The sequence below is a fragment of the Hipposideros armiger genome, unplaced genomic scaffold (genome assembly GCF_001890085.2).
Source record: "Hipposideros armiger isolate ML-2016 unplaced genomic scaffold, ASM189008v1 scaffold_221, whole genome shotgun sequence".
Classification (NCBI taxonomy): Eukaryota; Metazoa; Chordata; class Mammalia; order Chiroptera; family Hipposideridae; genus Hipposideros; species Hipposideros armiger.
In genome coordinates this window covers 837766-853111 of record NW_017731571.1, presented here as the reverse complement: position 1 = coordinate 853111, position 15346 = coordinate 837766, and the positions used below count along the sequence as shown (strand labels likewise).

Here is a 15346-nt window from a genome sequence, read left to right as displayed (position 1 = left end):
AGAGAGAGAGATTTCAAGAAAGCTGGAAATCACCATAGAAGGCTTTGGCCTTGACCTCTGGGTCTCCATTTTAGTATGAAAAGACAGGCAAAAACTTTCACTGACTGGAAAAATGGAGCCTCACTGACTAACAATTGAAAACCTGGCAAACATGATGATGCCTCTCTGGTAACCTGCCCAGCGCCTATTCTCTGGGAAATAACTGCCCATCAACAGGAATGGGCCCTGCAGCCATGTTGGTGATTCCCCTCCAGTATCACCTCTCTGATCATGTGATGGGGCTGTGGGGAGAGGGAGACCAGGCTGGACCAGTCATATTTTCTCTCCACAGAATTTGGGATTGGGTCAAGGGAGTTGATTCAAGTCATTGTGTATGGAGGGAGGGGGCCCTCTGGGGTAGCTTTACTCTGACTCATGGATTTAGAAGCCAGAAAAGCTGTTTTCCAGAGAAAAATAAAGAAGAATTAGAGCAGAATTGTAGAGAGGGGCAGGTTTGAAGAGTGAGAAAACTTCAGCTGAGTTCCTCATGGCTTTTCTAGTCCTGGCTCCGGGTCTTCCTGAGGACTGACTTATTTTTGCCCTTGGATTCTATCAGGCACCCTCTATCTTTATAATTAATTTTTGAACTCTATTATTGGGATGCAGAGGTAACTTGCCAGTGGCCTTGAAGCACCGTGCCATACATTTTAAAGATTACGTTTTTAATTTACTTTTTCACTTGCCACTATCAGCTGGAGACACTGAGGCACTCTGACATTCCCCAGCATTTCCTCTGATTGTCCCTCTATAGTGGGGAGTGCTCTCCTACCTTATAGATCTGCTAATACTGTAAGTTCAACTTATCACCTCTTTTTTTCCCCCTACATATTTGAACATAAATATATCTCAACACTAAGTTACTTGCTCAGACTACTCTGGGACACATTTTCAGACTATTGTTTAGGAGCCCATGTATTTACAAGCATTCTGTAAAAAAAAATCTGTTAATGAGGTTACTGTCCTCTAAAGAGCTTTTACCTTATTCTTAGGAAAAAAGAGAAAAGGGGATTTGTCCTAATCTTTGTATCAAGTTTCTTGTCATTACTTCTTCACAAGTTCATGTTTACCTAAACATTCCTTTACTTCTGCCAGTTTGATTTTTGTCAATCTCCATTTTTTTTATTACTATTATAGAGTTGTTGGGAGAAGTGCTTAGTTCTGAATAGCTTATTTCCGAATCTCATAGGAATGACAAGAACAAATATTGTAGAATAGTATGACAGCCAGAGAGAGTTAAGTGAGTGTGGTCCCCAGGTGAGAGATGTTTCTCCCCTTCTAAACCAACTAGGATGACTTGGGGCTTAGCTGATGTGGTCTGAGAGCTCCGATTACTTCAACTATGGGTCATTGATAATTATCTAAACTCCTTCCTCTCTCCAGCTTTCAACTTTCAAAGCCGAGTCATATCTTGAAGGCCTGTCATATTCCTTTCTTTCTTATAATTCCCTGCATTATCTGAGTTTTCTTATTTGTATCTTCTGAATTTCTTTTGGTAGTCTTTCTTTTTTTTGGTTAAAGCTTTATTTATTTGGTACTTTGGAGTCTAAATTTTTTCTGTTAGGGAGGATCTGTTTATAGTGTAATGCATTCTACACTATTTGTATGTGTTGGAAAAATAGTAGTTACTCAGGAAAGAGGATGGGGAAACCTCAGTCATATTTGTAAAGTTCTTTAAGAGAGCTGAAGGGAGCTGAAACCAATACATATTTTTTGATGGCCCTCAGCTGTTGCATATGTTACTTTATTTTCTTCTATTGTGGAAGAATTAGCCCCCTCAATATCCTAAAAAGTTTGCCTTTACCATGCTGTGCACCTTCCTCATTTTCTATTTTTTTAAATTTCCTCCTAATTATAAAAGTAATATATGCTCAATATGGAACACAAAAAGGTAATAATAATAAAAAAAAGTCATGCATACTCTCACTGGGGTGAAAACATTTTATGCCTTTTCTTTGCATATGGCAATTTCACTCTGAATCTTATGCAGCATTTAAAAAACACCCCTGAGACTTCTCAAAATCCAAGCGATGTCAAAGATTAGATGTTATTCACCAAGTTCATACGAAAATCAAAAGAATCAGTAGGTTAAGGAAGCTCGCAACTGACAAAGGAACCTGGGTATCCGGGGTTCTCTTCAGGTAGGCTGCTGGTCTATAAAACACAGCCCATTCAGCAGCCACCTGGGAACCCAGCGGGTGGAGGCGGAGCTTCCGATGATTGAAGGTAGGGGAAGAGGAGCTACACAACTGTCACCAATCAGGGCTCGGCTTTGTTTTCTCTTACCGACCAATCAGGGAACTCTGCTGGCGAGGCTGTCTTCAAGTCTGAGACACCTACCCCTACCTCAGCCTATCGGCAGGCGCCTCTTACAAAGTGTCCGCGGCGCTCACGCCCCGCGGGCGGTGCAGCCCAGCCCCAGCTCCCGCCCCCTCCCCTCTGGCCCCGCCTCGCCGAGGGAGGGGGCTGAGTCGGTTACTCGCAGGGCTGGAGGTGGGGGCTTGGCTCCTACTGGGCTCGTGCGTTCTGCGTCCGCTGGCTCCTGATTGTCCTTTGCGGCTGCCGCTGTCGCCGTCTCCTTGCCTCCGAGCCAGGGGCTGCAGGGGCCAGAGTGAGCGTGCCTCCCGCGGGGCACCGCACCCCAGAGCAGGTAATGGGGCGCCGGAGCTGCTGCGCCGATTGGCGCACCGGGCGCGGTGCGGGCGGTGGGGGTCTGCTCCCCTTGCTGCTCCCGCCGGCTGCGGCCGGGCCGCCTCCCGCCCGCCTCCAGGCGCCTGGGTCCGAGAGCCTGCAGCGGCCGCGGCACCTTGCGGAGGAGAGGGGGCGGGTCCGGGCGAGGGGCAGCTGCAGGCGGGACCCCTTGGGGATCTTGCAGGACTCCGGGCGAGGCGGCTGGGCCCTAGGAGGGCGGTGGGACGTGCAGGTGGAGGGAAAACCGCAGAGTTGAGTCAGAGTTAGGTATCAGAGGGAAAAGGACCTACTGATAAGTAGTGATAAGCTGAGTGGTTTGTTTTTTTTTTTTTTTTTTTAAATTTGAGAAAGGTGTCTACTTGGGTACTGTTAATTACACATTTTCTGGAGACAGGAGCTTTGCAGTGCTATTTATACGTTGACATTGCTTACTTATTTCTTATCTTTTCAATGAAAAACAACCTTTAACGTGAACTTGTTTGGGGGCTTTTCCTCAAGTGACAAGTAGACCCAGCAGGGTGACTCACCTTTGTCTGGGCTGAAGTGGGGAGCGGCGCGATCGGAACGAGGGGGAGGAATGTTGATGAGGAATGCCTGTGCAGGTTTGAAGGGATTGTGGGGGTGGGACCTTGTTTCTGTCACTCTGTCGTGGGTGAGAGTAAAATGATGATTCTTTTTTCTTTTTCTAATTTTTTTTAAAACAGCATTCAATGCCTTTTAAACCCTCTTTTAAAACAGTCTCTGGGGTTTGGGTTTTAGGGATACACCTGCTATGCATGCAGTAATACTTTGTAGACAAGCCCTAGGCAATTAGCTACATGATTTGATTTGCTAATAGAGAAACATCTTGAATTGCTGTTCCCTTTTCTTTGGTATGTTTAATAACCTTTTTTCATTCACCATTTGTTCACAAGTGAAACGGTGAAGGTCACGAGTTTTAGCAGTAATGGCACTGTGAGGACTCTTGGAGCAGTGTTCTCGCCTTCCAGGTGCACTCTCTTCTACAAGCCGGTATTTCCATTTAGGTCTTTTAATTGAGATGCTCATAACATGGCATCAATTTTAGTGTCCTACTCTCTGGAGACCGGTGCTGTTTATCATGCCCATTTCACAGGTGAAAAACCTAGAACGCCCTAGAGGTGAAAGTAATTCTGCCCCAGGTTACTTAACTCCTACTCGATTTTGTACCTTTAATGGATTTAATCCAGGATCCAGTAGGGTCCCCACCATCAAGCAAGCTCTGCATACCGATTTGATCATATGTACATGAGTCAGATGGAGATGGCTATTTCGAAGTAAAGAAATATTGTCTTAGTTTTTTTCCTCCTAGGTTGCTAAGATAGTTTGAATCACACCAGAAAGGTAATTTTTTGCACTGTCAAAAACAAAACAACCTAGTGGTGCTATGTGAAAATTTCTATTTTAAATTTTGGGAGGTGTTCCAAATTAGAGAACTTTGTGTTTGTATCAATGGGCTTAAGTACAGGTTTTGATTTGCATTGAAATAATATGCATAAGGCAAATAAAAATGAGGTAATGCATTTTGGTCATGATGTATGACTTTGTTTTGGGAAGTTTTTACTATAAATTTAATAGAAGGGTTGAAAATGTAAAAATCACTTTTTCCTTAATTGGAATAACTCAAGAGAGTGTAGGAGTTAATTGAGAGCAGGCTTCGATGGGTATTTGGGAGGAATCTCTTAAATGGTGTCAAGGTTCAGAGAACTCTAGAGTATTGTTAGGTTATGTTAAATTTATTAGTCATCAGGCACATGGAAATGTCTTATGAATTACTGAATGGAACTGTTCTAATCATGAAGCAATTCCTTGTTTTTGTTGCTGATGCTTCTGATGCTTGTAACATGTATGTTTTGACATAACTTATTTGTGTAGGATATAAAGCATCCTTTACGCAAGCCCTGTCATCTAGCTCTGATTCTGTTTATTTGTTTTTATATTAATGCCTTTACTTAATTTTTCCTCTCCTGTCAGATTAAAATGTCTAGCTCCCAAGCAAGAATTTCCATCAAGAAACCTTTATTGTCTGTTAATTTGTATGGAAAATGAGTCCTCTCTTTTGATAATCACAGCTCCCTTGCAGTGTGGGAAACTGGAAAGAATTTAGGCTGTTTTTAAAGTAGTTGCTTGTGTTCTTACATAGGGTTTCGGTGCTTTTTTAAAAAAAATTAATTACGACATTACACAACTTCCACTAGATGGTGCACTGGCTGCTGCTTATTGGAGATTTCCATCAGATATTTTTCTTATAGCATTCCGTTGACGATGGTACAAATGTACTACAACTATTTCTATTGTAATTGCAATTATTGCAATGAGTGATTTAAGTCAGTTTTATGAAATGAGAGTATTTTCAGGGAAATGGTAACCTAATTTAAAGTGCAGAAATTGTCAGTAATTTTAGAAATAAGTTCTAAAGAGTTCTCTGGTTCTCCCTGTGGTCAGGAACCTAGACCAGGATCTGGATTTATTGGTCTTTATTAAGTACATTTGAACTGTTTTTTTTTAAAATGGCTTGTGTATTGTTAAAATCTTATGTGACTAAGCTGTTTGAGCATAATTTTATTCTTTGCTTTCTTCCATCACTGATTCTTTGAAAGAACTGGTAGCATTAAGTGGATACATATAGCAAGATTACTGGATACTTGCTATGAGCAAATACTTAAGTTATCCAGGCTTGTAAAAGTTTTTTTTTTTTTTCCCTCTTGAATGCTCACTTAATATATCTTTCTCATCTTTTAGGAGAGCATGATTTTCACCTTGCTTCACTTATGATTGAGAGTGGAGCATTCTCTTGCTGATTTGGTAGGGGCTGTTGTTAGTCAGGCTTGTTTGTTCCTGATTGGATAGCTTGTTGAGATTGTTACAGAAGGGAGATGGGAAAACATAGCTGTTGCTTTCATAAAAGCTTTGCCTGTTCTAGGTATAGAAATGGCAATGTTAGTGGAGAAGAAGGACTAGTTAGGAGGATTGCGTTTTGCGAGATGTTTTGCAGAAAGCACTGGACTTTTAAAAGGCAGGAGAAGAATATAAACGGGAAGGTCTTTAGGTGGTTGGAGTTGATTTCAGTTCCACTAAACCTTGTGTGGGGAGGAGAGCTTTAGTCATTTGTTTCTTGGAATCAGCTGTGGTTGTCAGGAAATTTGATGGTGCTTTGGGAGGAGGAAAATAAATAGGTGCCCTTCCTTCTAGGAAGGTAGCTCCCAGCAGTGCTGCCAGCCCTTGGGTGAGTGGGAGCTGGAAAGAAAGGTGGGTGGTTGTACGTAACCAGGCAGATTAAAAACTTGCCTGAGCATGGGCTTCCCAGAGTTTTCTGCACCTTTAACAACTTTAATCAAGTCAGTAAGCGTTTTAACTCGGGTTTATAGCTACCCTGTCGTGCAGACTTGCGCTAGTTAACTCTTCAGTGTTCAGATTTATGTTTTAAATATTAAAAAATAAGTGGAACCCTGAACTTTGTAAAATTAATGACTTGCCTATGCAAGTGAATAGCTTAAAAGAGTTATCTGGCATATAGTAGGTTCTCAAATTCTGGTTGGTGATTCAGTGTACTTCTGATACTCTGTCTTTCATTCCCTTAAGGAAAGGCTGTATGAGAAATAGGCAAACTTGAATACACATAAAGCTGTACTAAGATTAAGAACTTGAGTTGAGGAAGGAAGGAAGGTTCTTGGTGTAAATATTGCTTTGAAAAGAGAGGGGTCAGGTAGCGTCCTGTAAAGGGCTGGTCTCGGTAAGGAGCAGGGACAGCTTGAGCACTTTTTGCTGTAGTGTATATGGTAAAAGCATCTGATTAGCTTTACTCATGATAAAAACATGCTCTTTGAAAGCCAGTGTCTATATATGTTTACTTGGAGCAACTTGAATCTTGGGAAATATTTCTGAGGGTTATAACTTCTCCTGTGGCAATTGGAAGTTTGTTGAAGTGATGGCATTGAACCAGGGATAAAACGGATTATGGAACTATGGACCAAGATTTATCAAGCTTCTACTGCTGATATTCAAAATAGTTTTTTCCTCTTCCTAATATGGCTTCTGATTTAACTTCTGGAGATTCAATTTGGACCTCTGTGCTCTTTTCATGTTTGGAATTTAGCTCAGTTTCCAGTAAGACCTATGAAAGTAGACTTTTTTAGGTGGTCTAATCAGGGTACAGATTAGGCATTTTGTCAGGTTTAGGGGAAGAGCTGCTGTGATGTGGGCAATGAGTAAATGAGTTAATATTATTTTGATATGTTTAGAGTCATTTTAGGTAGGACCACAATTTTACATTTTGGAATTTTTTTTTTTTTTTAAAGATTTTTATTGGGGAACTGGGGGATGGGAACAGCGCTAGGGAATTAGGGGAAGGGGAACAGACAAGTTGCTGTCCTTTTCTTCTTCAGTCTAGTTGTGGAGGATGTTGCTTCACTGGCCCAAGTTGGCACCATCATTGCGCTCTTCCTGGGCGAGGCAGATCAGTCGCCGGCTTCTGGATGGCCACTCACAGCGGCTGCTGGCCGCTCACACTGGCTGCTGGCTACACACAGTAGCCCATGGCAACCCAGTGCAGCCGGGGCTGCAGCCCACGCCGTCACCGACTCACGGCAGCCCAGTTCCAGGTTGAGCTGTTGTTCAGCATCGTAGCTGTAGAGGGCAGTGTCACTGGCCTTCATATGTGGGGTCCAAACCGGGCCCCTCTGGCATCCCAAGCCAGTTGTTAACCAACACACCACTCGACCGGCCCATGGAATTTTCAACATGGTAATCATTTAACATACATACATCAAATTGAGTATGGAAACTTGAGACCAATGGTTCTCAAACTTCAGCATGGAATCTCCTGGAGATTGTTAAAATTTAAGTTGCTGATTTAGTAGGTCTGGGGATGGGCCCAGAGACTTCGAGTTTCTAATACAGTCCAACGTAACAGTGTTGCTGCTGGTTATAAAACCATTGAGAAAATGCCAGGGGGCATTTGAGTGTAGTGGTTAAGGCTTTGAAGTTTGAAAGATCTGGATTCAAATCTCTTCTCTGCCACTTACTAGATCTTTGACTTGAGGCAAATTTCTTACCTCTGTTTTCTCCTTTGTAAAGTGGAGGTAATATAGTATTATGTTGCTGAGTACACAGGTTGTTATTCCCACATTCTTGCTGGCTCTTGGTATTTTCTGACCTTATCATTTCTTTTCAATCTGCAACAGATGGAGTGATGTTAACTGTTCTTACTTGCAATTCTCTGATTACTAATGCAGTTGAGTATCCTGTCATATGCTTATTAGCTGTGTGGGTTTCTCTTTTTGTGAATTGGCCTTTATATGTTCTTTGCCTCTTGTTCTATTTGATTTTCTTATCCTCCTCCCTGCTTTCTGCCCTGATTTACAAGAGAGGTGTTTTTTAATATATATTTTAGATGTTAATCTCATTGGATTTTAAGTGGTGCAAATATCCTCTCTTAGCTTTTTACTTGTTTGTCAAGTTTTTTCTTTGAAATTCTTTATGGAACACAATCTTTAGTTTCTTTAATTTTGTTATAGTTAGATTCATCTATGTTTTTTCACTTTCCAGGTCTTGTTTAGGAAATATTTCTCCATTCTTAGTTAAGGAAATGATGCTTCTACAGTTTTTCTCTTCCTGTTTGAATTCTGCAGTGGTTTTTGTTTTTATTTTCATTTTCATTACTACAACTTGTTTATAGATCTTGGTATCTAGAAGTGTGAGTCCCATCTGTGATCTTTTTCAATCACATTTAAGCTGGTGGTTTCTAACCCTGGTTTTACATTAAAATCAAGCTTTTTAAAAACATGTTCCATTTACCCCAGATAAACTGAATTGTCATCTCTAGGGAGTAGAACCCAGCAATTGTATTTTTTAAAAATTCCTCTGGTGATATTGATATATAGCCGTGGTTGAAAGTGTATATCAAAGGTATCTATGTCTTTTTAATAGTTTAAATTTTCTCTATAAGAGTCTGTTTCTTCTTTGTTAGATTAATTCCTAGGTATCTCAGTTTTTGCTTCTATTGTGGATAACATTTTTTTTTATCCTCTGGTATAGGGGAATCATATATAGCAGTTAATCTTTCTATAGTTAATATTTTTGGTCTTGCTAAACTCTTGTATTTTAATGGCTAGTTTTTCTTTTCGATGTTCTATGAAGTTGATTATTTCATTTAAAATAATGACCATTTTTCTTCCAATTCTTATTAACTTGTCTTTTGTATTTCCTTGCCTTTTTGCGTTTGTCCTGACTTGTAGTGATATGTTGAATATCATATAGCAGATATTGTGGCCTCTTTATTTTTTTGGTAGCAGAGGATAGTTTTATTAGAGTAGAAAGTAACAGCTCTCAAAACTAGAGAGGGTCCCGACTGGGGTGCCCTTATAGTGGCCTCTTGATTGCTTTAATACCTTAAAGGGAATTCATCTTTACTTTCACCATTAATTGGGAGATTTTATTTTTAAAATTGTATTTGATTTCATTTTTTTTGTGTGTGACTTGGTGTTATTGGTTTTGAAAACCGGAGAAATAAGCACAGAATTCTCTCCCTGGTCTTGGTAAAGCAGCTGTCATAGATGATACATAGCTCTTAACCCCCCAAAATTATAGTTGTGTATATTGCGGTTTTTAAATTTAAAAATTTGAATTACTTTTGTTAGGCTTTTCCAAAGTAAGTATATGTATGTAATGACTCTGGTTGGTTGAAAGCCATTGTGTGTTTGGAAAAACAAAGTGGAAATTGTTATGCATCTTAAACTATGAATTAAAAAAAAATGTATGCAGCACAATATCTACCTGGAAAAATGAATAATCTCTATACATCTACTAGGGTATGCATATATCCTAACACATGTATCTTAAGTGTGCTGTTCACTGAATTTTCCCAAACCAAACACACTTGTGTAACCAGCACTCAGATGGAAAAAACAACATTAGCAGGTCCCAGATGCCATCCTCCTGCTCATTTCCATGACCCTGCCTTGTAACAAACAGCATGGAATAATACTGGAGGCAGTTAGCGATCTTAGTCTGTTCCTTGAATCCTGCTGGGCTCCCAACTTTTAGTGTTTTGTTCAAAGGCAAAATCATAGAATAAGGTCTTGTCTGAAAGCTCATTTGAACAAGCACAGCCTTGACCTGGGCTCCAAACCTTGGAGTTGTGGTTTTCAGACGTTTGGTTTCAGTACCAGTTCACACTCTTAAAAATTATTAAGGACTACTGTTTATGTGGGTTATACCTATCACTATTTCCTGTTTTAGAAACTCAAACAGGAACTATTAGAGAATTCATTGAAAAATAATAATCTCATATGTTAACATAATAACACTTCTTTATGAAAAAATAATTATTACAATAAAGAGTGGCATTATGCATTTTTGCAACTCTTTTTAATGTTTGGCTAATAGAAGACAGCTGGAGTCTCACTTTGTTTCTGCATTCAATTTGTTGTGATTTATTGTTTGGCTGAAGTAAATGAAGAAAGTCCAGCCTGATACAGACCTGCAGTTGGAAAAGAGAGGAGTATTTTAATTGTCTTTTAAAATAATTGCGAATATTCTCTTCAATATTACATCAAAGCTCTGCATGTGACAATTTCTTAAAGTTTAGTTGCTGAGTGGAACTTGAATCGATGTCAATAAGCTTTTCTCATTGTGTGACATTTAAATCTACAGGTCTGTCTTGCACTTTGACTCTTTTTACAAATGCATGATTTGGAAAATAATGGTATATAGAATTATATACGTTTCCCAAATGTTGGCACATTTTATGATACCAATTGAAAAAAATCACATTTGTTAAAATCATCGGTGATCTCATCAGAAAAATCTTTAAGTATTGAGAAAGCTGTCTTGTTCCTGGTGGCAGATATAATTTTCCAAAAACCCAATTTTTGCTTGGAAGCTTGAATTTTATCATTGGCAACAAATATATCAGGTGTTTTCCTTAAAGCAACAGGTTTGCTTTTTTCACTTTTGGGAAAATATCTACCGTATACCCAACTTTCAGTCCTCAGTTTGTTTTTCAGTAGTTATTTCATAGAAGAATGATATTCTATGGGGGGAAATTGCTAGGTCAGCTTGCAAATCAAACCATTGGCACAATTTCTTTTCCTTGAGACAACCATCATATTTCAGTGTATAACATCAGTTCTTATGTGTACTTCCTATTTTGTCACATGGAATATTAAAAGGAAATGGATTCAAGGTCAAGCAAAATTTTCACTGTTTCATCAAGGACATTCTCATGTGAAACTGACATCCCCCCCCATCATCAGCTCACAATGATGAGGACTGCAATGATTACCTGTACACTTGGCGCCACTGCGTTGCTTCATGCGAAGGTGCCAGCAATTTTACACACCCTTGTTTACGTGTCTATAGCATCAGTGCAAATGTCAGTACAGTGAAAATTGCAAATAACCTTTCAGCGTTATTTTGCTGTCATGGGGTGTCCTGAAAGATGCTTGAGGAGCCCCAGGTTTCATGGATCACTTTGAGAACAGCTGGCTGATAGCATCTCTGGCCAGTGCAGTTGGGAGCCAGCTCATACTAATGTGTCTCCCCTGAGGCTGCTGAACTGGATTCAGCTTCGTGGCTTGCTTACTCCTAAAGCTATCTTCTTAGAAGCAGGGACCTGTTACTTCTTGGCTCAGCTCTGCTGTATTTTTCCAAGCGAAAGAAAGGTTGGTAACCCTAAGAAGAAAAATATTTCTGAGAACAGCAACTCCAGACCTGTATGAAACTGTTCATTTTGCTGTCTTATCACAATAATTATGTCCATAAACATGCTAATACTTGATTGACTTTCCTCATCTTTTAAGATGAAAGTAATCACAAAGAGAACTTAAACGTCCTGTACATTTATCAAGAAATATTTGTTTGGTAGCGTCATCATAATTAAGAAGAATTATAACAGGTGGTAACCTGTTGTCATGCTTTTTATTTAATAACATGGTTTAACATGTTCTTCTGTTATTTCCTGTGAGTAGTAATCAGATCTTGATTTGATTCAGTGTCTATTTTTTGGCAGCACTGCTTCATAGGCGGTGAAATGTACCACTAGCTGGGGCCGTGCAATGTTGATCTCCAGGTTCATGACCATCGGTAATCATTGCCAAGATCCATTAGGGGTTTACCAAAAGGTGATATTTTAATTATTTTTTTCATTTATTTGAATATTTTTATAAAGAGAAAATATATTATTTGAGATGTAGTTAGTATCAAAAAGGCAGGTTAAATGTTTGATTTTTTTTATTAGTTTCAGGTGTACAAAACAATGTAATAGACATTGTGATATCACTCACAAAGTAATAACCCCCCCCCCACTCTATTGCCCTTCTGACATCGTATATATCTATTACAGTTCCATTGACTCTATTCCCTATACTATACTCCATATCCTGTGACTATATATATATTAAATTATAGTTGACTTACAATATTATTCAGCTTCAGGTATACATACAGTGCAGTGGTCAGGCCTCTACACCGTCCATAAAGTGGTCTCCCTAATAAGACATGTGCCCAGCTGACACCCTACAAAATCTTTACAACATTATTGATTATATTCCCCAAACTGTCTTTTGTATCCCTGTGTCAATATTGTAGTTACCAATTTGTGCTTTCGCATCCCCTCCCCATTTTCCTCATCCCCACTTAAAAATCAGTTTTCAGCATTATGGGATTATAGGACAAGTCAGTTCAGGATGACTACGTTAAATTGGTCTCTCCATTGTTTTTCTTTGAAACGCCAAGCTAATTTGCACTGGTTTGTAGACATAAGTCAGTCCAAAGGAAACTATTAATAGTAAAGTCCTTTTGTTATATTTTGGAAGTAGCTTAATTCATTTGAAAGAAGAAAATAATGTTGGCCACACCTTGGTGCTATTAAAGCAATTGGAATTTTAAAAATGAAAACAGAATTTTTCTTGCCTCTGGAATAATGTATTTATAGCATGTCATTGCCTTCTATGTAGCTTACATTGTATTCTGAGAGATTTGAAAATGTGTAAGATATCTTTGTCTTCGAGGTGCTTGTAGTGTTAATAACATAGGCGAAATGTTGACTGTATTTTATCTTTTATATATGTTACTGGCATCCCGTGGGTTGAATGATAAAAGCTATTATTTGTGACCGCATTTCCCCCTCTTTAACATTTATAATGTTGAGAAACGGATGGTAGAAAATAAAAGATGGTAAAAAAAAAAAGTTCCCCTTGGAAAAAAGGGACGCAGTAGGCGAAACTGATGCCGGGAGTGGCAAGTCAAATGGAACTAGAGCATCTAATGGAATTAGGGTGAGAGAAAACGGCAAAGCACAGGCCTTCAGCCTTTAACTGTAGACTTTCGCCCTGATTTCCTGCTAACTGCTGACTGTGACTTGAAACAGGTTCTGCTGCTTCAGGCCAGACCTGTTTTAAGCTGCACCTCCCTCCCTGAATTTCTTTTCATAATTTGAGTGATGACTGAATACACAGCACTTAGCACACAGACATCAAATGCTATGTAAACACCTGTGTGCATTTGTGGAACCCCTCCTGGGAACTGGTTAACAGCTGTTGATGATCAGCAGTAGGATTCTTCCTATAAGGTTTTCAGGTGTTCTTCCTCTCATGCGTGTATTAGGATGGTATCTCCTTAGTGAAGTACTTTATTTCATCATTGGTGTGCATGCTGACTATTAAACTAACCAGTAAGATCTGTTTGGTTGTTTTCAGTGCAGTGTCTGGACACTTTATAAATGATAACTACAGTGATTTTAACTTGGCTTCTGTTGTTCTAGCTGTTTCTAATCTCTAAATGAGTCTAGAGCTGGGTAATTACATTTACTCTTAATTTTGCATATGGAACTTAAAATATCATTAGGGACAGACTGTGAATGGTATAGCAAGACTGCTTATCGAACTAGATGTTTTCCTGTCTGAGAGTTATTTTGGACTTAAGAGCTTTGGACTGTTGTAACAGACTGGGAGAGGCTGGAGTTTACAGAGAATAGCTGCCATTTATTATTGATCCCTTACTATATGCCAGGCACTGTGCGTAGATACTCAGGCTTAATTCTCACAGCAGCCCTTTGAGTATTGCCATTTTTCATTTTACAAATGGATAAAACCAAGTTGTGGAGAAGTTAAATACTTTGCCCTGAGCCATATGAAGTGGTAAAGCCAGGATTCAGACCCAACCACCCATTCTCTTTATGCCAGAGACCAATGTGGGAGATAATCACGTGACTTGAATTTGTATTGGGATTTGTTTTTTCTTCTGTACACCTTCACTCCTTTCTTTGGCTCCGTAACTTAATGTGGTCAAGCATGCTTCTCACCACCAAAGTGCCGCCCCCCGCCCCCCCTCCCACCCCCCTGCCTTAAGGATAGACGTTTGCCTAGGAGAAGTCTGAGGGTACATCAAAAGTAGTCCACTGTAAGCATGAAATTATTCTGAAGTTTATGTTTGGTTTAACAGACTGAAAAATCGCTGTCCATTGTGGAAAATCGACACGCCAGAAAGATGTGTCATTTTTATGCCTACCCTTGAACCTCCACAATGTATCTCAGTTTGAAAAACAAACTAAGTTTATGGGACTTCGCAGTGATGTCATGATCAAACATGAAGTTTATATAATTCACTGTTGGTTATAGTGGGGGTCAGATGGCAAGGAGGTCGCTGACATAGTACAGATGGACAATGGTGAGGGGTTGAACTGGGGAATGGGGGGTGGGTGGGGCAGGGACGGATTTAGCAGAGATTTGGGCGGAATGATGGACTAGATTTGATGACTGGATGTTGGGGAGCTTAGTTCTCCTATTTCTCAGGCAGTTTGGTTTCTGCCACTGGCTTTTCTTCTTGCTCCTGTCCCTTAATTGTGGGAGTGTCTTCAACCCTTGACCCACTATTCAGGACCGCATCCCCCATAGCTGGGCCTTTGCCAGTTATCTTGGTGGTTTCAGCCATTTTTCCTGTGTGACTGAGTGACTTCTGAAATGCCAAGGGTTCCACTGAGCTCCAGTTCAGTGAATCCACCTGAGCCCTAATCTGCTGAAGCACGTTTGCAGTTGCTCAGTGCTGTCTCCTGGGTATTCGAATGTCTCAGAGTTGGCATCTTCAGTTTCAACTGCTCTTCCCTCTAAAACCAGCAGTAACATTTTTAGGTGGTATCCTAATTGGTAGGCAGGGAACATTTCCACATCCACTGTGGATTAGACTGAGATCCCTATTTTATTAGCCAAGGATACAGAACTCACTGGAAGGTGGGCGGCCACATCGGCGAGAACAGCATAAGGTGGCTTTCCTTTCCCTGGCCCCTTGGTTCCCAGTGAGGCATGCGGCTTGCCTGGGATAATGTCAGGATTCCATCATAGTTCCAATAGAACAGGAACCATCTATGGCCTTCCTTTTAGGGGAATGTTCGTAAACAGCCGGTTCTTCTAAACGTAGCTTCCTCAAGGCTCAAAGCCTCATTGTGAGAAGGAAGGGTTGAGGCGTTGGAAAGTGTTTCCCTGTTCTCTTCCTTGCCTTGGTCACTGAAAACTTAAGAATCTCTCCCTCTTTCTCTCTCTCGCTCGCGTGCGCATTCTCTCTCTCTCTCTCTCTCTCTCTCTCTCTCTCTCTCTCTCTCTCTCTC

The 15346-nt window shown here is 40.2% G+C and overlaps 1 protein-coding gene across 1 annotated transcript in view; it reads left to right on the top strand.

Annotated features, from left to right (window-relative positions):
• The first annotated feature begins 2506 nt into the window (after positions 1-2506).
• MPP7 (MAGUK p55 scaffold protein 7) overlaps positions 2507-15346 on the top strand; it is a 288725-nt gene continuing 275885 nt past the window's right edge. The window contains exon 1 of the mRNA XM_019654387.1: positions 2507-2686. The gene's annotated coding sequence lies outside the window, so the exon portion shown is untranslated. The remainder of the gene's footprint in view (positions 2687-15346) is intronic.